Genomic DNA, 23,210 nt, shown 5'->3' on the forward strand with positions numbered 1-23,210 from the left:
GCCTGAATAGGCATGGACTATGTGGATTTGGGGGTCTCCTTTGAAGACCACGCAAAGGTGCAGGGTCCACCCTTCGTACAAGGGTCTGGGATACAAACTGAGACCAATACTGCAGTGCCGAGAGAAAGGATATTTATTACAGTCTCATGAGAGAGAAAGCATCAACAACAGACACCCATAGCGGTCTGAGGAGGCAGTCTGCCAAGCACTTTGGTTCCACGTCTTATATACCCTTCATCCCCACCCTCGCATGTACAGTAAAGAAAGAACGGCATGATTATACAAAGGGAAAAGTGTACAGTAAAAAACACCATAATTATAGGTCAATCTGATATGTTAGCAGATGGTCACTGTTGGACCCCTGCAGATAATTACACAACAAGCAGAGGTCAATCTGATAAGCTAGCAGATGGTAGCTGTGAGGCCCCTGCAGGGCGTAGGCGAAAAGCATGTTTATACAACAGATAGAGGTCAATCCTATAAGTCTGCAGATGGTAGTTGTTGGGCCCCTGCAGGGCATAGTGCACAAGGTGAAGACGATAAGCATCTGGGAAACTCCCTGTCCGACTGGTTGAGCATGTGTTGGTCAGTTTGTGGTCAGGCCAGAAAACGAACAGGGTGTGTATGTCCTTGCAGGAATGAGGCCCCAGAGCGTTCGTGATATAGAGAGAACGTCAGTAATGAAGGGTGAAGTGCAAAATGGGAGAGCGAATGGCAAGATAACAGACATACTTTTCCAGAGTACAAAATGGCTGAGCGAGTGTCAAGATAAAGAATACATTTTCCACAACTACTTGACTTAATTACTGCCCTCTATTCGGTCTTCTTGATTAACTTTGGACAGGAGTATATATCTGGAAATAACATGGTTAGCATACTTTGTACATACGCATATTCAAATGTTCCTCACCCATTGCTGCATCCACCCTACCCTTATGTGAAGGGTTCCAACACCTACAGGAGTCTTGCAAAATTATGTAACAAACAAATGTTTTGCTTCCCAATAGTGTATACTGTATATTCCCAATGTTGTATCTATTACACAAAATTGTAAAGTGCTCAGATGCCCGTAAGGTCCATGTTCACGCTATACAAAACGTTTTAAATAAACAAATAAAATAAAAATGAGGAGCAAACTCTGCTCTACGGTGATATGTACTGCTGTCTTGGCTCTCAATTAACAGATATCCTGCGGTCCGATAAAGTCGTTCCTCCCAAAGACAAATCTCAAGTAGCTAAGTAACTGAAAAGTTTACTCAAAACTCCTCTCCCACAGCAGGTAGATGAAAATTGTAGGTGGTCGGATGTTTCAACAACTGATAGAAAACAAGGAAATAGCAAAGCATAGATCACAGTTTAGAAATAAACAAAAAATGATGTCCATCTATATGGAAAGTGCAGACTCGGTGCTATTTTGTTTTGCATGCCTGTATAATTTGATTTTATACCGCACTTTGTTTCTAAGTATGGAACATTGGTCTATGAAAGGCAGAGTTGGCCTTCGGGGACTTGATAACATGTCTTGCCGATTACTGTAGATGTTAGTAGCACTTTAAAACTCTATATCCCTTTTTCCCAGCTCAACATCAGAACAACTTAAACGGTTGAACGCCCTGATAAATTAGGGAGATCACAGGCAACCACTTTGGATATAAAAATAGACTAGGCTTAACCTCATTCTCTAATATTTGCTTTTGAGTCTTCTGGACAGAATTTAGTTGGAGGGAAGATTTGACAAGGCAAAGAATATGTTAAAGCTCGCATGGCAGTACAACAGCCCTGCAGATTTTTAGCACATCAAATGGATGGTCCAGAGTAGGCCTGGGCAGTAAATTCCGTTCAGCTCGAGAATGCGGAAATGCCAAAATTCCAAGATCTGCGGCTTCGCAGAATTTTTTGCTTGTTTGCGCTTTCAAAATGCGTGTTCGCAAGATATTTCTCCCAGCGCACGCTAACAGCATTCGCGAACAGGAAAAAAGCATCGCAAACGGGAGGAACAAGCATTTCCGTGGAACTTTTGCGTGCTCACTGAGATTTTTTTACCATTTCAATGAGCTTTGCGTAGCGCGACTACGCGAATTCCGCCATCCCCTAGTCCAGAGGAGTTGGAGAAACAAACCAGTAACCACAATTTGACAACTGTAGACCAGCACTACCAAAGCCACAACTATTAATAAGGTACAACTGAACTACAAGCTGTGCAATAAAAAAGTCACATGTAATCCTAGTTCTCCTCCAGGAGGAAATATCCTTCAGTGACATATGCACAGACTAAGACCTTCAATACAGAGGACCCAGGAGTACTTTTCAAACAATGTGTACATTTAACAATTAGCCTGCATTTGACAAATTTTCTTTAAAAAGAAAAACAAATGTTCACTAAATTTGAAATTGTAATCAGAGAGCCATTTGGGAAGTCCAACCATCCTTTTCAAACCAGTTGCTTTTACCTCTACCATCACCACCTCACTGCTGCCCATTCTACTTGGACCAATATCACTAGACACAACATTGTAATCAGTATTTTGTGCCACAGTATCACCCACCAGTTCTACAGAGGTACCTTTATCCACGGTGTGCCTTCCACAATCACCAATAGCATGGTCTACCCAATCAGTGGCAAAGCTTTTGCTGCTCGTGTGGACCACTGCACTTTCTTTTTCAGCACTGTGCCTCCGGCACACTTAGTCTTCTAACCTCACAGAAGAGCATACACTTTTCCAGATTTTTTTACTCGAATGACATGCCATGTGCCTTGCAAGTGCTATCACTCTCCTTTTCAAGAGACCTCTAAGCAAGTGTGCTTCTATGATACACCAAGTCAAAATTATGTTTAGATCTAGGATAACATTCTCATGATTTCAAAAGGGTTGACTCCTGTGGTGCCACTTTGAGATGACCTAGAAGACTAAATAAATAAGGTCCGATTCATATTTTCTATACAAAATAGAAACAACAATTCTTGCCCTACTACCTACCATATCTGGAGCCAGTGGTGGCCGGCACTGCTCGGGGTAGCGAGGGAGGGCATGGTTTGAGGGTATTTGGTGCACAATAGCAAAAAAATATTAACACATTAACTTGCCGCTGGGTCCTGCATCTATGCTCCTGAACAGGAAGCACAACCAGTCTCCCCGGACCAATCACAATGCTGCAATGCAGCGCCGATTGGACGGAGCGTCCTGGTTCAACAGTCCGCCAGGGCATTGGGTCCTGGGCATGTTCTCCACGCAGGCCATAATGCAGAGGGCCGACCAAACAGTCATGTGCACTTAGGAGTGGGCAAACCGAGAGAAGAGCAGCCCCGCCCACCCATCCGCCAACATAAAATGATAACTTTAAGTTATCATTTTAGGTTTCCTTTACTCTGTACTGCTTAAAAGCAGTGGGACGAAGTTTCTCCACCATAGTGAAGCAGCCGCACTGTCTGGGGCAAAGTAGACCACAATGTACTGCTGCAACAACTTTCTTATTCACCGCCCATGCTTTCAGCTGGCCCAGAAACGAACTACACAAAATGCCAATGCTGCTTTCTTACTTCTACTCTTCTTTACGAGAGGCCATATAGAGAATCAAAAAAACATGTGCCTTAGACTTCTTTTTCTGTCTGAAATAAAGATTTGTTTATGTATAAAAATTCAACATTTCTACAAATCCATCAGTTTTTTTTAAACATTGCACCTTACAACAAAACGTATTTTATAAAAAAACAACACTAACATTCAACATTCTTCTATTTTATCACTCCCATACTTTCTTCATACTCTTTTTCATTAACTCGCCACACAACAACATACACCCTATATCTTTCAATTTCCTTCTTCTGAAACTTTTTAGTCCTTATTAAAAACAGGCATAGCATGCGGTGTTACAACATTAAGATTAACAAATTCGTAGCATGCAGTGTAACATTAAGATTAACAAATTCAAACAAATTAAGCTTTGTTTTATATTCTTATGGCCGAAAAACAAACTGATCTACGAGCTTCGAACTCTTGCTCTTTAAAGAGTTCTCATCAGGACCATTCAGCTGAAAAACAAACAAAAACCGGTCTTAGATTCACTCTAATTGCCCACATTATCCTCTTTGTACTGTATGGCTCATTGTCCGAAAACGCTTACCTTATCTCAGTTCAGGTGTTCTGATTCTATATAAACCATTGTGGGAGACTATCAAAATATAAACAAGAAAGACTCCAAATGTAACACCTATTAGATGGTATCCATCTTCATACAACTCTTTAAATCTATGAGCCATCCATAGTGAAAAATGTAAACTTACATCAGTAACTCTATAGCGCCCGTCTCCTTAGGACTGATCAATGTTTTGCGGTACGCACCTGTAACCAAAACACACACCAACTAATCTCAACTTTGTGTCAGTTTTATATGTGAGCTCTTATCGACAATAACTCACTTGGTAGGGAGTTCTCTACTCGTATCATGCTCTCATCTCGGGAAGCAGGAAAAACCTCTCTTTCTTCCAAGGACTTAGTAATATTATGGAGCGGACCTGCAGCAGGGAAAGGAGGACTGCATTAGCAACTTATTTTGTCTGCTTACTACACCACGTTTATTTGGGCTCCGTAATTAGTAAGGAAGCAGGGTATTACCTCTTTCGTCTTGGTTGTAGTCTCCAAAAATGCTGGGACGATTCGCTTCCACGTTCTCAAGGTCGGTGCGAGTCACGTAGGGACACGACGTGATGCACTTAAGGTGTTGTGCATTTGCGGGAGTGAGGCTCTCTGGGAGATGTAGTATGTTTCCCATCTATAATAACGCTTGGAATGCAATTATTGGAGACTACAACCAAGACGTAAGAGGTAATACCCAGTTTCCATACTAATTACAGAGCTCAAATCAACGTGGTGTAGTAAGCAGACAAAATAAGTTGCTAATGCGGTCCTCATTTCCTGGCTGCAGGTCCGCTCCATAATATTACAAGTCCTTGGAAGAAAGAGAAAGGTTTTTCCTGCTTCCCAAGATAAGAGAATGATACGAGCAGAGAACTCCCTACCAAGTGAGTTATTATTGTCGATAAAAGCTCACATATAAAACTGACACAAAGATGAGATTAGTGAATAGTTGGTGTGTATTTTGGTTACATGTGCGTACCGCAAAACATTGATCAGTCCGAAGGAGACTGGCGCTATAGAGAGGTATTGATGTAAGTTCAAATTGTTCACTATGGATGGCTCATAGATTTAAAGAGTTGTATGAAGATAGATACCATCTAATAGGTGTTACATTTGGAGTCTTTCTTGTTTATATTTTGATAGTCTCCCACAACGGTTTATATAGAATCAGAACAGCTGAACTGAGAGAAGGTAAGCGTGTTCGGACAATGAGCCATACAGTACAAAGAGAGGATAATGTGGGCATTTAGAATGAATCTAAGACCGTTTTTGTTTGTTTTTCAGCTGCATGGTCCTGATGAGAACTCTATAACGAGCAAGATTTCGAAACGCGTAGACCAGTTTGTTTTTTGGCCATAAGAATATAAAACAAAGCTTAATTTGTTTGAATTTGTGAATCTTAGTGTTGTAATATCGCATGCTATGGCCTATTTTTCAAATAAGGACTAAAGAGTTTCAGAAGAAGGAAATTGAAAGATATAGGGTGTATGTTGTTGTGCGGCGAGTGACTGAAAAATAGTATGAAGAAAGTATGGGAGTGATAAAATGGAAGAATGTTGAATGTTAGTGGAAGTTTTATATAAACTTCCCCCATCAGGGACCTCTCACAGTCCCTAACGGACACCCACAGTCTGCGCCATGCTCTCCAGCGAACCATGGCTGACATCGCTAGAGCCCCGACTCAGAGAATAGAACAACTGTCCAGTCAGAGTGGCGCTACGGATGTCACCTGGGAGTTGGGACACATGCGGAGGTTAATGGAGACCATGGAGGACCCAATGCGGAAAAAGCGGCTGCACACAAGCGAGTGGTGGCTGGGTTCCTCAAGGACCTCAAAACCATCCTCATGGCATTGCTGCCACAAGGCCTGGCGCTTCTGCATGCTGCTGCTACCACTACATCCACAACTCCACCCCCTGAAGTGTCACTGCCACACTGTGCGGCAGACATTGCACCTCCGGCCCCCGAGGTGACACTGCCACGCAGTGCAGGAGAAAGGCCAGCCCCACCCACACGTGAGGCACATGGAACAGCAGAGGACGAAGATGCGGACGAAACTGCCTTTGTGGTAAGAAGGACGCAGTAGCATTCATCTCCGCCATATGGCCGGTTTCTGCTTGGTTCCGCCCTCTGCATCGTCACCTTCCACTGTCCCCCAGATGCACCCTGCAACACTCACCTTGGACCTAGACATGGCGGCGGTGGGTGTTGTGGTCCTGTTGGGGCTCCGACCTGCATGAGGAGTGGCTCCATGGCATCTGTTGCCCTTCGGTGTGTGGCTCTGGGCTGCGCTCCTTTTTGTGGTGCAGGCTGTGGTCTGATTTACACCAGGTCAGAGCAGGGGTTAGTTTCCTGCTGCTAACGTGCCTTAGCGCATGTTTTGTGGTCGTATCTCTGATCTAGCTGGTTGTTGAGAATGTTGTGGAGTGGTGTTGTCGCTGCTTTTTGCACGGGAACGCCTACTCTGCATCTCAACAGCGATAGTTGCAGGGGTCATCTGTGGCAATGATTTTTTGCGGTTGCTATCGCAGGTAAACTGGTGCTATGGGCTGCTGGGACCCTTCTTTGTGGAGTCCGCAGGGGTCCTCATTCATCCCTGGACTCTTCAACATGTATGTCACTGAATTAGCCTCTTATCAGTTCCTTTGGATTTTCACCCACTACCTACGCAAATGACACAAATTGTGTTGTCTGCCTCCAACAACATTAACCACATAAGTTTCCAACTTCGAAACTGTATGAGAGCAATCGGTATATGGGTGGGCAAACATTGCCTTAAATCGAACTCCGATATAACAAAGGTCATCCTCCTTGGAAACAACCAACACCTCTGTACCCAAACCTGCTGGCCTTCAGAAATTAGAAAACACACATTCACTGTCCTAAAAGCAAAAATCCTGGGAGTCACAATTGATGACAAGCTGAACTTCAGAAAATATATGAACTCAGTCATCTCTTCTTGTGCCAATACCCTTAGAATCATCAGGAAATGTCTTCCCTTCATTTCACCCAACTCAAAGAAAATAGTAATAACTTTGCTAGTATTAACAAAGTTAGATTACTTTAACAGTTTGTACTCAAATCTTCAAAAACAATATCTGAACAAACTGCAGTCTGAATGCGGAGGCCAAACTTCAAGACCTTCTTAAATTTCAGTCTGTCTCCTAAGCCATTAATTAAGTGACTCCATTCGTTATCGGTAGGTAACAGAAACAAACTTAAGGAACTTTGCCTTACTTACAAAGCCCTTCACAATTCTGGCCCGGAGTATTTTAAACAAACCCTGGTCGGGTACGAACCTAGATCTCCCATCGAGAGGATCGTTGAAGGGTGTCCTCCCCAGATTTAAGAGTGAAAGGGCACGGTTGTTGCATAGCAGGGTCTGGTGGCACAGTGGACTAATGCATCCACTGTAGGGGCCTGTGTTCGACCTCATGGTCACAGGTTCTAATCCCGGCGGGTCCACTCAGCCTTTCATCCATCTGCGGTTGATAAAATGAGTACCATTGAGTTGGTTAACAATATACATCTGTTATTCAGCGCCTTGAGACCCTTGGGTGATACGTGCGCTTTAGAAATACACGGTATTGCCAGCTTCTAAATTCTGAAATCTCTTACCCTTTAACAGCAGAGCCGCTCCCTCTATTAGCATTCAGAAAGCTCCAGAAAAATTGCCTCTTCACAACTAGCTTCCATTTCAGTCTCTGTGTTAGTCAAGCTGAGTCAGCGCCAAGACACCTCTGGGTGTATGTGCGCTTTTATAAATGTACTTACAAAAACACATCCATTCACCAGTTAAATATACACTTCAATATTCTAGTCAATTTCTCAAACATGCCATTTGCATTCGAATTAGTCCTTACATAATCGCAGTAACTTCTACAAACTGTTTTTGTCTCTTCAAGTTAACCTGAACCAGATTATAAGTTATTAAATGACACTCGAAAATATACATCCCTCAAAAGAGAATCAATGTCTGTCTTGTCAACTAGGTTTTTAATCGATAGCTACATTGAAAATGAATCCATAACCACAAAAATATTTTTCTGATTCAAACAGATTGGTCCCACAATGGTCATCACAATATATTCCCACAGTGAGTTACAACGAATAGCATTGCACATCCATATCAGCCCACCACTACACACTATTAACTGCTTGCTTAGTCTTAACAATGCCCAATGACCTTTGTGTATTCATTTCATGACTCATTTTCAAACCAACAGGAGTAATTACTCTGCCTTTCCACCACAAGTATTTTCCTTCCACAGCGAGTTCATTATGCAGTTCCAAAGCAGGTTTTAGTTGCACATCCTAACTTTCCTTCTTAGGCCACCCAAGCTTGGTATATTGCATCACTTTGCACAATGCCCCATCTCGCTCACACTCTGCTTCCCAAATGATCTTTTATGGCACAAACAAAGCGAGTATCCACCACTTTAGCACTCCACCATCTGAATAGGCATTCTAGACAAAATAAATACAATAATTTAACAATCATTTACAATGCAATAGGTCTCGCATTTATTAAAGTTAGAGCTGTTGGCGTTGTGAATGACAATGTTTTTTACTTTCATTTTTTATTTGCAGTGGAGTAATTATATTTACATAGCGCTATTGCCATTAGTGTAAAAAAGCAAAAGTAAAGAACATTGTCATTTTCAACGTCAACAGATCTAACTTTTAACAAATGTGAGACCTATTGCATTGCAAATGCTTGGTTAAATAGCCTGCTTTGTACAAACTTCCATGCGCACAGGAGAGGTGTGTTTAATAATCGTGGCTCAATAGATATTCCCTGTGGAATCAGTTATTTATGACACCAGTTTCAGTATACACCATCACAGCAGAGCAAAGAACTGTAGATGTCTTCAAAGAATTAATGAGGTTTTAATTTTAAACTAGTGTAGGGAGATCGCTTAAATAGATAGGACAGCTCAGCGGGTTAACATTCCTGCTGCAAATAAGGTTGATCGCTCATTAATCTGAATGCAAATGTGAGGAGTTCCTGATACAAGTCCATATAATGCTTTGATGAATCAGGTAATTACCGAAGCTTATTCGGTATGTTTAAGTGCATGCTTGTAGTAATTGCCCTGCAATAAGGCACATGTCGATAAATGTGCATATAGCCTCTCATATGTTCCTCTCTTTCCGTCCGCCCTTCTCTTTCTCTAGGCTTCTCCACATCAGACGCTGTCTCCGCAAAGCCACAGGTTCGGCTCCCTCTTAGAGCACAATTTATTAAAACGTGTATTTTTCCGCAGAAAGAGTGCGGGCCACAGATACAAAGATGCGAGCAGCAGACTCGATCCCGCTGAGTCACTTTGTAGCGAATGCAGCAGCTACAGAAACAAGCATTTACAATGCAATGGTTTCGCCTTTGTTAAAGTTAGAGCTATTGGCATTGCTCTTGACATTATTTTTATTTATGTTTTTTTAACATAAATAAATGGCATTGTCATTTACAATGCCACTAGCTTTATCTCTCGCAAATGACACACACAGAGCCCCCCCCACACACACAGCCACACAAAGCTCCCCACACACACAGCCGCACAAAGCTCCCCACACACACAGCCACACAAAGCTCCCCACACACACAGCCACATAAAGCTCCCCACACACACAGCCACACAAACCTCCCCACACACACAGCCACACAGAGCCCTCCACACACACCCACATGGCACAAGCAGGCAACAGGGGCACACTGAGGCACAAGCAGGCAACAGGGGCACACGGACGCACAAGCAGGCAACAGGGGCACACTGAGGCACAAGCAGGCAACAGGGGCACACGGAGGCACAAGCAGGCAACAGGGGCACACGGAGGCACAAGCAGGCAACAGGGGCACAAGCAGGCAACAAGGGCACACGGAGGCACAAGCAGGCAACAGGGGCACACGGAGGCACAAGCAGGCAACAGGGGCGCACAAGCAGGCAACAGGGGCACGAAAACTGAGGCACAAGCAGGCGACAGGGGCACACGGAGGCACAAGCAGGCAACAGGGGCGCACAAGCAGGCAACAGGGGCACGAAAACTGAGGCACAAGCAGGCGACAGGGGCACACGGAGGCACAAGCAGGCAACAGGGGCGCACAAGCAGGCAACAGGGGCACGAAAACTGAGGCACAAGCAGGCGACAGGGGCACACGGAGGCACAAGCAGGCAACAGGGGCACACGGAGGCACAAGCAGGAGGCACAAGCAGGCAACAGGGTCAGGAAAACAAGCACAAGCAGGCAAAAGGGTCACAAGCAGGAATTGTAATTTAGACGGGGCTGAAGTGGAGAACGGTCAGTAGGGAAGTAGTGTGGCTGGTGCAGTGGTACCAAGTGGTACCAATTATTCTGCAATTGACACTTGCTTTATTCCCACCTTTCTGTTTACAGACTACACTCCGAGCTACTGTAGTGGCAGTATCCTCTGAGCTCGTGTCGCAGAGCTGCCAGGTGGCGCAATGTATATTCAAGAGCACGTATGGGCCCCTATGTATAATATAGTCTCGGCGTGAAAGCAGCAAAATACAAAAAATATGTATGATTACAGCTTTACAGATGAACAGCAGTAAAGATGCATGATTAGAAATAGTGAGTTTAAACTACTAGTGTGAACTTTTTGGGTGTGTTCCTGCCTAATCAAATATATGAAGAATGCTACCTTTTTTTACTGGATCTGTACTATAAATGTATTAAAATGTGTTTTATTGGAATACAAATAGCTTAATTAAATCCCTCCTTCAGAAACAAAAAGAGTAGCTTTGGGTTAAAAAAGAAGGTTGTGTGCTAAAGGTCACACTGTGTGACAGAGCTTGGGTATAGTAGTCGTTTTACAAAGTGCACTTAAGCCGAAGCTGGTTTAGCATTTACTGTATTTTTGTAGGGACCTTGTATGTAGGAGACCTGTTTGTACCTTAGTAAATATGGGCCAAAGCTTTAACGACTCACTCATCGAAACAGTTTGCTAATCCTGCCACTATTTAATTAAATTCCAGAAAAAATATGTAATGCGTTTTTAAAGACCACTTGCTGATGGCAGCTGCGTCCTTTGCCATGGTGGTCCCCTGTCATGCTCCATAAATGGCACATGCCATCCAGGTTACTTTGGAGGGTGGCACAGGGGCACAGCGTGGCGATCTCTTTCACGCAGAGGGACGGTTTCAAGACCTCAACAAAGAGAGGCATTCGCCCCTCCATGCCCCCTGCCCCCTGCGGGGGGCGTGTCACAACTAGCAGGCCTGGCGTGCACCAAGCACATCTGTCACTTGTGAGGAAATAAATGGCTCTCCGTGTGGCCAATGGGCTGGCAGTGACTCAGGAGGTCAGCCAACCATGGCAGCCCACCAGCACCTGCCGCCATTTACGCGACACCCCGGCCAGCACGCACAAAGCCAGGCCGCACTCTCTGAACCCGGATCACCAAGGGGTGACCTAAGGCACACAAAACAACCCCCCCAAGGAAGGTTGGCATTTGGAACCCTCCACCCAGCCTTTGTTACAGCGTGGCCCTACACCAATGTCTGCCAAAAAACACCTGCATTACCATAATGTCTGTGCGGGTTCAATGTGCTAAATTACATTAACGCATCTCTCTCCTGCATACATACACAGAACCGTCTGCTTCAGAAACGTGTTTCTAAAACTCCCGTCAAAGTTTTATCTCTCTACTTTGGTTTCCAGTTGATTTTCCCATACTACAAACGGGCTGCGTTAAACCTCTTTACTTCAGGTGTGTATCTTGTGTACAATATGTGATCTCTTTACTCGCTCTCTGATTAACCTGTAGCAGTTAGAATCAAGGAAAGGCGAACTCGCCGTTTCATCCTTCCGAGGTCGATACCCCAACCATCATGCAAACGGGTGATAGTAACACCTGTTATGTACAGCGCCTATTGGTGGCAAAAAGTGCAACATTAAGCGCTGTAAATAATATTACTCCCCACTCAACAACGTAAATACAGTAATAAATGACTCCTTACCTAAATGAGAACCCGTCCTATACCAGCCAAAAACTCCAGGTCCCAGATTGCATGAATTAAAAAAAAAGATAAAATGCCTAAGGTTGTAAAGGTCTGCTGGCAAGGTGCAGTAAGTCCCAGGGAAGCTTGAAGGTGTCCGGAGAGGTGCAAGAAAGTCAGCGGCCACACATCCCAGGACTTCGAGGGGCAGGAGGTGGGCAGCGGAGCGGCAGCCAAGAACCCGGTGCGGATGAGGGACACGGAGCCGCGGTGCCACCGGGAGGGGAACTGAAAGTGAAATAGGCGAGCGCTGGGCTCAGGACAACACGGGGGAGCCTCGCAGGGCTTCGGATATCGAGGGAGCCTTGCAGGCTCAGAGGAGTGACACCCTGCCACACGGAGCCTTCCCTAGCCCATTTGACTTACCGGGCACTCTGGCGGGGGCTCCTTGCGGGGGTCACATTGCTCCTTCTCTCCGGACTTGCTTTGAGGGACGGCCGGACTCCAGATACCTCCGGGCGCGCGCGGGGACGCCTCTCAGGTCGGGCAATCTCTGCCCGGCCCAGGAATGACGCGGGGGAGTCCCGGCGGCCGAGGACCAATCGCCGGGCTGAGGGGGAGAGCTGACGACGGCCGGCCGGGGCCTCTTCCGCAGCTGTTTCCACCAGCGGCTCAGGAGCCCAGGCAGAGCTTCGGCTCACTCCTGGGCAGGGGGCGTGAGGGGGGAGGGGGGTGGGAGAGAACACGAACGGCGGGAGGGAGGCCTACGAGGACAGGGGGGGGGCGGGAGAGGAACGGACGGCGGGAGGGGGCGGGAGAGGACACAGGGGGCGTGAGGGGGGAGGGGGGCGGGAGAGAACACGAACGGCGGGAGGGAGGCGGGAAACGTGCCGGGGAAAAACATGCCCAGGACAGCAGCAATCACGGCCGGGCCGGACCAGACTCGGGGGCGTTCCCGGCGTCGCGTGACGTCGGCAAAAGCCAAAGAATCTCGGGAACGCCCCCGTGTCTGGTCCGGCATTGACGGACGCCTCTCTGTTCCAATGGCTAGCCTCCATTTATGGAGCTAGCCAATGAAGCAGAGGGGCGTGTTCAAGTCACCCATATTAGAAACTACAGATTTCTCTGGAGGAGGAGCCTAACGGCTCCGCCCCCCAGCGAAACCTAAAAATATGTATGCATGAATACATCTGAAAACTGCACGAAGCAGAGTATTGCAGGGCAGAAAAAGAACTGCCAGTTCCCAGACATTATCCATTTTGAAATATCGCTGGCTGCTTTCCGGGACAAAAGACAAGCATGTGAGTGGTGCGCGCGCGCCACAGCAAGACATCCGGTTTCAATTAAGGTGCCTGGGCACGATAATTGAAACTACATGCCGGCCGTGCAGGTAACCGGCACCAATAGGCCGTGGGCGGAGCAATGCGCCCGCCTTTGCCCAATTACGTGCGATCTTTGTTAAAAAGACGCATGCAAAGGCCAATAGTGTGGGCCAAAACAAAAAGCACGAGCATGTGAGATTCTTAGGTTAATTTTGAAAGCCCCTACATGAAGTCTTCGCCAGAACAGCACATGCGCGCTGTTACACGATCGACCCAAAAAATCCACCACTACATTCTTCTTTTCAAATTTTTAAACATAATTTTGCAAGCTCATCGACATCCTAGCCAATCATCCAGAACCATTCACCAAACCCCCACACCAACATCCTGAAATGGTCCACTGGCCACATGCATGCATGCAAGAGTTTCCAACTACATGACAGGTTTTTTTTCCTTCCCCAGGTGAAAGCGAGCAGGAGATAAAAAGTGGCGACTTATTCACATTTATTACTATCCCTCTGGCTTAACCTTTTCGCTGCTAGCCCACCCAAAACCACCAAACCCCCACCCCCTGCAAAGCCTTTTTACGGTTATTGGAGGTAGTTCTCGCTTAGGCCCCCATAACTATGTCCACATAAGGTATCGAGGCCAAATTTGCATCTTTTCATTTCAACATCCTGGGGATTCTAAAAGTACCCAGGGTTTGTAGAATCCCCTGAAGGGAAATCTAGAAATTAGCCAAAGTACAGTTACATTTTTGGGGGGGGGGGGGAGCTCCAGAAGTGTCTGTTTTTTTACCCTGCAAATGGTATCAATGAAGGGTTTGCGGTACTACTATCACCATCTTCCCTGCTTTCAGAACAGGCAGACAGTCAGAAAACCAACATTTTCCACACATTTTTGGCATTTTAGTGGGACATAGCCTATATTTCCTATTTGTGCTTTCAGCATCCTTCCAGTTAATGGAAGAAATGGGTGTGAAATCAATAATGGATCCTAGAACGCTATAAATTTCTGAAAAGTAGACACAATTCTGAATTCTGCCAAGAGGTCATTTGTGTGGATCCTTCAAGGTTTTTCTATAGACAGTAACAGTTGAAATTAAAAAAAATTAAATGGAGTTGGGAAACAAAACTGCTACCTGTGCCTAGGTTTTCACCTGTAAATTCTAAGTATGGCAGATTTTTTAAAGCAATATACTTTTACGTCAGCTGGACCCTTCAAGTTGCGGGGATACATAGGACTAGTAGATTCACAAAGAACCCAAGCCAATAACGGAGCTGCGCCTTGCTATGTTTTTTCATTGCGTACCGGGTATACTGCAATTCATTTGGTTAAACATGCTATCACTCTCCTGAAAACACCCATTCTTAGGAAAAAAAGAACCGGTCTCTTATATTCTTGTTTTCTTATTACTCTCTGTGAATCACTTGTTCTGGTAAACAGGAGAGTATTCCTGTGGTATATTCATACTTGATGTCGATATTGGATCTATGCTCCATTTCCGCATGGTTAACCTCCTTTTTTAGTACGCTACTTACTCGCTTATTGTATTATTCTCCTCGATTATTTTGTTCTGGGATTAAGTCGTTCATTTGTCTGGGATTTAGGCGAGAATTCCTGTTGAGTATTCTTACTGTTGTCAATATTGGATTTATTTCCTTCCCTCCTTACTTTGTAAAGCGCTCTGATATCCTTAGGGATCTTGTTCGCGTTATTTAAAACTTTATAAATAAAAATGAAGGAGTGTAAAATAGGTATCAAGGAAACCTATGCATTTCCGAAATGGGAACAACCTATATTACATCATGACGTGGTCAGTCCTTTAGTTCTGAGGCTCTCGGGACACAAGGGAACCTCATTCCCCCACCAACAGTGTGCCAAGAGGCTTAAGAAGGAATCGCTCCCATGGCTTTGCCCTCGCACCACACCCTTGTTAATAAGTGTGTGGGGTGGGGTGAGGTTTGAGGACAATGAACTACTATGCCCCTTCCCAAAGCTCCAAGAAGGTCACGTATGATGGATGGATGTCTCAGTGCCAGATGTGCATGCGTCCTCTACCCAGGAAGAGGAGGTTGGCCTCACTTACGCAGCTGTTCGCACAGTAAGCCAACGTCTCGAGAGACAAGACTTCAGAGCGTCATTTGCAAGAACATTACATGCAGTAACTATCCCCATCACAGTTTCCTCAACTGCTGGCCTCTGCCCACGTACAGCACTCCGCTGTCTTCCAGCTAGGTCGGCGCTCTAGAAATACCAGATAGAAATGAAAAGGTGACAAGGCCCAAAAGACTGTCTCCGAAGCCCTCGGGGGCGCTATCCAATGTCGGCTCTGTAGTCTCCACTCCACCTCCAGTCACTCCCCGCCTGTACCTCACCACTGCAGGATCTCTCTCGCCTCCCACACTCTTACAGATCAAAGCATGGGGTGGAAAGTAAACTCGGGCCCCCAGAGGGAGTGCTGGTGCCCCACTGCATCCACCAGCTCACATGCAGCTCTAGGCAGGTCTTGGGAGCCCGCTCTCCTGGGCACCAAACTCGACAGATTGGGGGGGGGGGGGGGGGGGGTACTCTGAAAAACGTGCATGCCAGTTTCGGCCATACAGGCTACTCTAGGACAAAGTGAGGATGAACACACGTTGTAACTAGGTTGGGGTCAGATAGTCCTGTTCCTCGCCCCAGGAGGCAGGGTAATCCCTTGTACAGAGGACGGCGAGGCCCGAGATTCGCTTAGAAAGGCAGGCCGTGCCAGCCTCTCTCTGTGCAGAACAATAACTTAGGAAACAAAGAAAAGGCCCGGGACTCCCTGGAGCAGGCAGGCTTTGTCGGGGCCACTCAAACCAAGAAGGGGCAGGACACCATAACACGAGAGAAACAAACAAGCAGGTAGTACAGAAAGGCCGCCCATGTTTCCCTGGAGTGGGGCGCACCAACATGCGAGGGAACAGTGTTTAATAAAGGCGGAGTGCAGTCCTCTCGCATCAAAGGCAAAGAGAAGCTTACTGGAGAAAGTGCAGGATTCCTTCTTACAGTCTAATAAGCCACTAAGTATGGGCCGGGGAAGGGAGGGGTAAAACACGAACATCTTATCCTAGGCGGCACCAGGACAAAAATGATGTAGAAACCAGTAACACAACCAAGCGAGGGGCCTTGGAGAACCCAAGAGAAAAGCCGCTCTCTTCATGTTATGAAGATGTGTGGCCATACTTTACCTGAAGAATATTCTGCTGGCCAAGGCAGGTCATACCCCCCAACGTATAAAATACAAAGCAATAAACTCGAATAGGAAAAGAAAGGAGGATGGAAACATGGCATACACCAGTGCTTCTTAACCTGTTGACTTCTATGAATCCCAACTTAATCATTAGTGGAACTGGGAAACTTCACTGAATCATCACTGCAATCCGGGGACCCCCCACTGAGTCATTACTGGGTGCCGAGAACCCCGGCATGAGCTTTTTAGAAAATTTGCATGGCAAAACAAAGTTTAAAAAAAATAGGGAAGCAAGCAGTCAAACAAATACACAAATTATTATATAAGTTATAATAAGGCTAGAGATTTTCTAAATTCATGGAGGCATCTCATTGTTCAAACTATATTCAGTTTGATGATCTAGCACTGTTCACGAGTCAATCGGAGGAAACCACTTAATGTGTATCCTTCAATTTCAAATTCCTACACATTTATAGAATGTTTTAAAATATTCAACTTTAAATGTTGCTGCGTTACATACACTATATTAATCCGTTATTTCATTTTCCAAGCAGTCGAGCCTCCCCGAATAGGCTTTGCAGACCCCCAGGACCACAAGTTAAGAACCACTGGCCTAAACCGAAAGTGCTCTTTCACTTATATACATAGGGTGGCACATCCTGTCCCGGCTTTAGAACACTCCTGCTCAGACCTTACAATAATGGATACAATACCATCTGCGAGGGACAGGGACAGGGCTTGGCAACTTCTAGCAGAGGCTGTACCTGCGCTCTCACTCTAGAAGAGACACAATAACACCCGTTATGTCAGAAAATGAACTAGTGGGATATGAAGTACTGGCTGGCTCTCTCACTCTTGAGCACGCGAGAGAGGAGAAAAAAAGAACCTGAATACGCATAGGACATACTAAACTGACCGCTTATTCTAAAAGAGAGCAGTTCACGAAACGAACTGCAGAAAGGCAGGAACATAGTATTATAGAGTATCTGTTTCCACTTGAGAAACGTAAAACGTCTAGAAACCCAGTTCAAAATTGCCTGTGCTCACACTGGAAATTAGAGAAGTGCTCCTCCTGCGCGCCTGTTCTTTTCAAATCACTGGAAGTGACATGATGTGCAAGGAATAAGCCATCAGAACCACAACATAGGACAAAACTCTGTTTTAGGAGGGATGAAAAAGGTAGGAGGAGGTCTCTAAAACGGAGGAGTCCAAAGAATGTTGAACCGCTCCTGTAAAGAACTCTGATACCCTACGTTGAGTCATGTTCGTGCTATAGAAAAAAACACTAAATAAGTAGACCACAAGGGATTCTTACCAACAGGCGTAGACTACTTAAAGACGGGTATTATATAGCATGCCGCTGGACAAGAAGTTAGGGTACCTCTCCAAATTTTCCGTTATTATATCCAAGCATGCAACTATATATCTAAAATTAAGGTAATACTTGGTATCTATTTTAGATAGTTGGAATTCACAATAAAATCACCTAAAAATCTCACATCTGAAACTATGACACTGAATTGCATTTTGCTCTAGATTGTGAAGGGGTAAGTTTGTTTCCAAGTGGCTCTGGTACTCCAACCTTAACTTGCACTCAGCTTTCTTCTACAGTCTCTCCCTCTGTTAAGACATTTATGGCCCAGGCCTTTACATTTTTCTGAAATACCCTATCTGTAGCTTTCTTGCTTTCCAACAATTAAATAGGCAAAGGTGCGACCACAACTTTGTGTGCCCTGCAGAGAGGCCAACAACTGGATGTGCATGTAGTTTACACACATATGTGAACCTCTGTGAGATTCGTAAATTCTTCTGACTACTTCGGAGCTCTCATTCCCACAGAATTATAAATATTCACGTACAATGTGAACTCCTCATACACTGGGAGGTGACAGTTCCAAGTACAAGGTAAACAAGAGACATGTGTTGACGAACAAACAAACGGCAGAAACATTTTTTAAAAAAGCAAATACTTTTAGGGAATTCAAGATAAAGTAAACTACTTGACATATAAATGGGTTGAATCGCTGCCACGGAACACCTTAAAGTTGTTTTACATTCATTGTTGAGGAATGAATCCGTATTTTACCAGTAAAGTAAAGAACATGAATATCGAGCATGATAGAAACTGTTTTTCATTACTGCAGAGTCTGGTAGGGCTTACCCAACTTAAAACCCTGATGTGCCCTTTCTTCACACACTATGAGAAATACCGTCACTTTAAAGAATAAAAAGGACTGGGAACTCCTAGCACATATTGTCTGCAACAATTACTGCCAGGAGAAAAGAACTGTACAGGGAGAAACAGAGGACAAGCACGGAAGCCAATGTCTATGGCGTCAGAGAGAGGTTCAGAATCCCCAAAACAGGCTGCATGTTCTCCTCCCAACATAGAATGGATAAGGTGATGACTCACGGGTGTCAACGATGGTTATGGTACCCAGAAAAACAAAACGAAGACAACTTCTGATGGGTAGTCTCACTCTTTGAGAGACATCAAAAGATTTTCTATGAGAGCTAAAAAGACTTGGAATGATCATAGGACGTATCCCTCCTCCCATCATTAAAAAAATATATATAATAATAAATAATAATAATATGGATGTCAACTTTTGCTGCGGTTAGAAATGCAACTTACGTATACGTTTATTTCTGCTGAGATGAATCAAGATCATTAGTTTTGCATTGGGTCTAAGATCAAGCAGACTCTCGCTACAGACTATCCCAGCATTAGAACTAAGACAAACACAGCACCGAGACCGCACTCATCGCTGCTACGGATGACATCCGAACGCTACTGGACTGCGGAGAATCAGTTGCCCTCATCCTACTTGACCTCTCCGCCGCCTTCGACACAGTCTGTCATAACACCCTCCTACAACGCCTCAGCAACGTCGGAATACAAGGAAAAGCGTTGGACTGGATCATCTCGTTCCTCGCCGGAAGAACTCAGAGAGTCCGCCTCCCCCCATTCAAATCAGAGGCCACCGAAGTCATCTGCGGCGTACCACAAGGATCATCACTCAGTCCCACCCTCTTCAACGTATACATGAGTCCCCTCGCAACCATCGCGCAACAACACGACCTCAACATCATCACCTACGCAGACGACACCCAACTAATCCTCTACCTCACCAAAGACCCCAACACCGCCAAAACCAATCTACACAAAGGAATGAAAGAAGAACAGCCGCTTAAAACTAAAGTCTGACTAAACGGAAGTCCTCATCTTAGGACCGTCCCCCTCTGCATGGGACAACTCATGGTAGCCACCGGCCCTGGGCACAGCACCCATACCAACGGACCACGCATGTAACCTGGGCTTCATCCTAGACTCCTCCCTCTTGATGACCAGACAAGTCAACGCCGTCTCATCATGCTTCAACATCCTACGCATGCTCAAAAAAATCTTCCGCTGGATCCCCACCGAAACAAGAAAAACAGTCACCCATGCACTAGTCACTAGCCGACTAGATTATGGAAACACCCTTTAAGCCGGAACCACAGCCAAACTACAAAAAAAACTACAACGCATCCAAAACGCCTCAGCCAGACTCATACTGGACATCCCCCGTCAAGCCCACATTTCCAGTCACCTAAAAGACCTCCACTGGATTCCCGTCAACAAGAGAGTAACGTTCCGTCTCCTCACCCACGCACAAAAGCCCTCTACGACCTAGGACCAGAATGCCTCAACAAACGACTGTCCTTCTACACACCCACCCGTCAACTACGCTCATCTAATCAAGCCGTCGCCGCAATTCCACGCATCAATAGATCCACCATGGGAGGAAGATCTTTCTCCTACTTAGCGGCCAAAACCTGGAATTCCCTCCCCACTCACCTCCGCCTTACACAGAACCACCTCTCCTTTAGAAAGCAGCTAAAACCTGGCTATTCGATAAGTAATCCACCCACCCTCCCCAAGCGCCTCGAGACCCTCTGGGTGAGTAGTGCGCTATACAAATTACTGAACTTGAACTTCTTCTGTATGGGTAAATAGGCATGGGAGACACCAACATGCTCCCAGGATATGGTACTTATTGCCCGAAGATCTCTTCTGCAACCCCTCCTTTTTTGCTTGACACAGGACCTCAAATCTCTACTTCAACAGGCTCACAAGCTGATCCATGTAGCCCAAAGACTCAACCACCCTCTTTTGACTCTTCTGTTACAGTCAGTTGACCCATTCAGTCTCGGTTTTCGCACTATTATTGAATTGTTATGTACTTTTTGATTGTTCTCACTATTTTAATGTAAAATTGCTTATACTTCTATGGACTGAGTTTGAACTACACGTATCCTCGCTCGTAGCTCTAATTACCTAGGCCCACAACTTGTAAAGCGGTCCAATACCTTTTGGTCTAGCTAGCACTATTAAAAACTAAAAGCAAAAAAATTGTGCTATTTCTAACTCTCCAAGCAATCCAGGATACCACCATCCTTCTTCAGGAGCCAGGACGATATGTGTGCCTTAAAAATAAACACATAACGTAACATACATTGATTTATTTTGCATAGAACCAATAGGCACATTGAGGAGAGCAGATGGGTCTGAATGCTCAGACGTGTCATAGAAGGTAGAATATTCCATTGGTCAGAAGATGCTGGAGAGCCACTTGAAGGAGACCACATGGACCTTGATGGATGTATATGTCTTTGTGAATGGAGCATTTTAAAAGGACTAAACTTGCATAACTTATTGAGCCCACTGTACTTCATTATACTGGCCAAGATTGTAAATCTAGATATTTCTACAACGTTTAAACACTGGAATTTTAAAGGTACTGTGCCTCCCAGGAGCCATCTTGTTTTATTTAGACTTTTTACTTCATCACCCTTAAGTGTTTGACCAATCTGTTACACTAGCACTACAATTTCCTATGTGTCCACTACGGCATGGTCATTCTTCAAATCATTCAAAAGGGGAGAGGAGTTGGCCTAACAGATTGATGAACCTTGAATCTGGGGAAATGGGTTCAAGTCTCGGCAATGACGGTGGACATCCTGCGATTCTGGGCAAATCACTTAATCTCCCCGTGCCTAACCAAAATGAATGTGTATCCTCATGTAACGTAACTGGTGCTATGTAAAGCGCTCTGATACCCGATTCAGGTCAAGTTGTTCGCGCTATATAAAAGTATGCCAAAAAAATAATATAAGAAACAAGAAAGTCTATAGTAGTTACAGGATCTAGAAAAACAACCCACGCTGCATCGTTTCGCATTTTCTTAGTTTGAACAGAAACAGCATCAACTTTTGTTAAAGTGTGGTAAGTAATGTTAACCGATAAGTAAAAAAGTAGAAACTCTTTATTGGAGCATCCGTGCTTAGTCAACATCATAAACAATTGACAAAGAATCTCACGGGATAAGTGGAATGTAAGATAAGCATATACAATCAAATGGAAACAAAAATAAATACAAATCATGTTAGGAGGTCTGCAGCATCAGTATATACAAACTTAGTTGGAGGACGTTTATTATGAACTTACCACATACGTGTACTGTATATTATTGGAAAACTTACTTCATACTATTCAGGTTCCCCTAGCAAAAGAACAGATAGACAATTCCTTAAAATATAGAAGGAACCAATAGTGTCTGCTCTCAATATTAAAGAAAGAATAGTAACTTCTGTGGGAGTTAGAGGGCAAGAATCACAATCAAAGGTGCATCTAGTGATCCTGCCTTAGCTAACTTCTGTTGGGAGTGGATGTTTCTGTCTGTCTCTTCTCCCCTGTGCCAGGCAGTTAAATACCTTCTAGGAGGGGTGAGCGGGTCTGGCCAGCCCCGGGACGGCTCGGGCTTGCCCCCGTCCAGCACTGCAGGGCAGGAAGGATGCGCCGCCTCAGTTTCTCCTGTGATCCTGTGCACTGCGCTGCTCTGCCCTCGCCCTCGCCCTCCTCCTCCTCCCCGGGTGCGCCCCCGCAGGCCTCGCCCGCCCCGCCGTGGGAGGGCCCCGGCTCTTCTTACCTGCAGTGCCCCAGGGACGCCGCGTCGCCGTCGCTCTGTTGCTGCCGCTCCTCCTCCTCTCCTGCCCCGGCTCCTCCTCTTCACTGCTGTCCCGGGAGGGCGGGGCAGCTCTGCGCACTCGCCGCCGCGCCGGAAACCCGCCCTTGCCCCCTCCTGCCCCCGCACACTGCGCGTCCCTGCTCGGCTGTGCCAACAACAGCCCCCCACTCGGCCGGCTGCGATCCAAGATGGCCGCCGCGCCGTGCGCCGGAAGTCCCGCCCACTTCCGCTTCCGGCCCTTGCCCCCTGGGCTCACTCCCAGTCACACCCTCTCTGAACTTCCCCAGGAGCCATCTTTATTTCAGGGGAGTTGGTGCTGTGACCCTGAGCCACAGTTCACCATCTCTGGCTTCCTTTCTTGTGTGTCTCCTTTGTCAGGCTTACACTTTCACACCAATGGAGTCTGTCTAGACACCACTTGTACTGTCTCCCTTTTATGTCTGGATTCTCTCAAACCACCCCCTTAAAATCACCCCCTCCAATTTTTTATAATAAATTATCATCTCTAGAAAAAAAGTTCAATTTTGTGTTAAATTGTTCCTACAAATCCCCCCTAGTCTTTTTGAGAA

The 23,210-nt window shown here is 45.5% G+C and overlaps 1 protein-coding gene across 8 annotated transcripts in view; it reads right to left on the reverse strand.

Annotated features, from left to right (window-relative positions):
* The window catches only part of CCDC71 (coiled-coil domain containing 71), a 171,308-nt gene extending 148,476 nt beyond the window's left edge, over window positions 1–22,832 (reverse strand). For 2 of the 8 annotated variants that reach the window (XR_015300100.1, XR_015300098.1), the window contains exon 1: window positions 22,603–22,832. The gene's annotated coding sequence lies outside the window, so the exon portion shown is untranslated. Of the gene's footprint in view, window positions 1–22,387; window positions 22,575–22,602 lie in introns of those variants that run through there. The other 6 variants (XR_015300101.1, XR_015300099.1, XM_086939357.1 and 3 more) reach the window with 6 other exon arrangements.
* Window positions 22,833–23,210: the final 378 nt, after the last annotated feature.

The sequence above is a fragment of the Lissotriton vulgaris genome, chromosome 9, assembly GCF_964263255.1.
Source record: "Lissotriton vulgaris chromosome 9, aLisVul1.2, whole genome shotgun sequence".
In the NCBI taxonomy this organism is placed as follows: Eukaryota; Metazoa; Chordata; class Amphibia; order Caudata; family Salamandridae; genus Lissotriton; species Lissotriton vulgaris.